A 2,870-nucleotide genomic window follows, 5' to 3' on the forward strand; every position below is an offset into this window, starting at 1 on the left:
AAGCATTGGGCCGGTCGACTGGCGCAGATCACTTCCCTTAATAAACCCTTTGTTGCGCTCAGTAGGATTGCAACAAGACCCCAGTTGTAAAAGTTAAACTATGGATAGGGTTGGTGTGGGCCGTTCGATCAAAAGAAAATCAAAGGGCGAGGAGGCGGTCGAGGCGCGCACCTTGATCGTAGGGTGAGCGCTAGCGTTTCCTTTCTTCGATTCTTCTTCAAAGTGGCAAAGTCGGACGCCCACGTATACGCGTGCAAATCCTTCTCCCCATCGGGACTCCTTGATGATTTACTCCTAGCTTTCTTCGGATTCCTTTCTTCTTTTATATACTATAAGCCGCCTAGGTACGGTACGGTACGTACGCGCGTGCAAATTCTTTTCTAGTTCATCAAGACGATCGAGTTAACTCAATTCCCCGTCTGTTCTCCACCGCTGCCGGCCATGGCTAACAGCAGCTCGGCCTCACCGGAGATCACGTCGAGATGTGTCACGGCCAGGGAGCACACCGGTACGCTCAATTTGGAGGTGACCCATTATCTGGGGCTCGATGGCATCGGTGTCGGGCGAGTCCGTTACTTCGCCCGTCCTCGAAGTCGGCGGCTACAGGTGGAAGATCTACTTCTACCCAGACGGGATCGAGACCACCTATCATGGCTATGCCTCAGCGTTTGTGCACTGTTACAGTGACACCAAAGCCACGGATGCGACGGCCAAGTTCACGCTGAGCATCCTAGAGAAAAGGAGCCAGGCAAACGTAGCCAGCTTCGATGCGGTGAAGCGCGTCTTCTCTCCGCGCGATTTCCAACTATGGGGCCACCACTATTTCGTGGACAAGGCCAAGCTGGAATCGCTGTCGCAACTCGGGGACGGCTGCTTCACCATACGGTGCGTCCTCACCGTCGTCACGGACACGGACGAGTCACCGCCTCTGCAGCTGCCCACAGTGCCCAGCCAACTCGAGAGCATGCTCGAGGAAGGGAGAGGCGCCGACGTCACGTTCCTCGTGGGTAGCCAGGAGTTCCGCGGGCACAGGTCCTTTCTGGCCGCGCGGTCGCCGGTCTTGGGAGCTCAGTTCTATGGCCCCATGGCGGAGAAGGACGACATGCCGCGCGTCAAGGTCATCGACGTTGAGCCGGACATCTTCCAGATGATGCTTCACTACATCTACAAAGACTCGCTGCCGCTGCCACCCGCCGACGACAAAGGAGGCTACAGCGTCGCGGCGATGCAGCACCTGATGGTCGCGGCAGACATATACGGGCTGGAGAGGCTGAAGCTCATGTGTGAAGATGAGCTGTGCAAAATCATGGATGCCGCCACCGTTATGAGCACGTACGCGCTGGCGAATCAGCATCACTGTAAACGACTCAAGGATGCGTGCGTAGACTTTATGACGTCAAAAGAAGTGTTGGCCGCCATCCTCGAGACCAATGAGCGCTTCATGACACGTTGCCGACCACTGCCATTGGAGGAGGATCATGAAGAGGAAGAAGTTGATCACAGCAGGAAATTCAAAAGGCCTCGTACAAAATAGATGTTGGTTTTCTTTTTTGCATAATGAACATTTTGAACCATAGCAAAAGTGCCTCAACGTTTGTAAGCCGAAAATGTCTGAAGATTGATGTACTAAAACCTTGATAGTATTTTTTTTCCGAAACGGAGGCAAAGATTGCCTCATCTATTAATTAAGCAGAAGAGAATTGCCCAGTTAATTACGGAAAACCGGGCAAAAACCGAAACAACAAGGCCAAGCCCATTCCCATAAACTGAAACACATAGGGCAAAGCCCACCCTAATCGACGACAAGTCGACTTGCGGCCAGACAACGCATCTCCGACTCTCACAGAGAACTCAGAAGGACAAAACCAGACACAGCTGGCGCCACGGAAGATCACCGAACGGGCACCTACAGCCAGTGTTTACAAGATACTTGAAAAAGTGGAAGATTTACCAAAAAGGCTTTCGGCCCCTTTTATAAATAAACCAACCAGCAAGCACAAAGTCAACAAAGTACCGACCGAACAACACACACACAACATCACCGCAGTCAAGGTCCAACAGACACGCGCACATACACCACATGGGTCCAGCTGTGGGCACAGCACAACAAGCCCAACACAAACACAACTAGGACGCACAACACACACACACGGCGGCGACGAGGTAAAGGAGATCTAATCCGGCTCCGGTGGTGGTGGGGGAAGGGGCGGAGCCATCCGGAGAGCCATCACGTGAAGCTGGATGATGATGGAGGTGATGGCGTCTCTCTCCCTGGGGCGTCTAAGCGGCCGCCAAAGCTGCAAGTAACCAGACCATTTGAACATAGCGTCAGTAGCGCGACGAAGAGGGATACGCTCAATCACAAGCCTATTCCTAACAGTCCACAGTGTCCAGGCTAGCAGGCGATGGTCAGCCACCTAATGTGGTGAGACGAGGGCGGTAATGCCTGGAGTTCGGCGAAGAGAGCGGGGAAGTTGTTGTGATCCCAGCTTTCACCCACAATTTCGCGGAAACAGCTCCATAGGAACTGCGCGGACACGCAGGTGAAGAAGATATAGTTCGAATCCTCTTCAGGCCCGCAGAGCGGGCAACACCCATCGCCAGGGCCATTGCGTTTCAGGACCTCCACAACGGATGAAAGGCAGCCGCGGATTGCCACAAGAAAATCCTAATCTTCAAGGGGAGCCAGATCTCCTAGATGGTGGTCAGAGCCTCGGGTCCTGGAGAGGGGGCGATAGCCTGGTAGAGTGATTTAGTGGAGAATTGACCAGATGGCTCTAGATGCCACCTAGTGCGATCAGCTCCCATATCTAGCTCAGGCTCGTGAAGTGCGATGTAGTCGAGCAAGTCATGCCAATCCGCGTTCTCAG

At 53.6% G+C, this 2,870-nt stretch overlaps 1 pseudogene; it reads left to right on the forward strand.

Annotated features, from left to right (window-relative positions):
- Window positions 1-368: 368 nt before the first annotated feature.
- On the forward strand, window positions 369-1,580 carry LOC123176993 (BTB/POZ and MATH domain-containing protein 1-like; annotated as a pseudogene).
- Window positions 1,581-2,870: the final 1,290 nt, after the last annotated feature.

Source organism: Triticum aestivum, unplaced genomic scaffold (assembly GCF_018294505.1).
Source record: "Triticum aestivum cultivar Chinese Spring unplaced genomic scaffold, IWGSC CS RefSeq v2.1 scaffold132469, whole genome shotgun sequence".
Classification (NCBI taxonomy): domain Eukaryota; kingdom Viridiplantae; phylum Streptophyta; class Magnoliopsida; order Poales; family Poaceae; genus Triticum; species Triticum aestivum.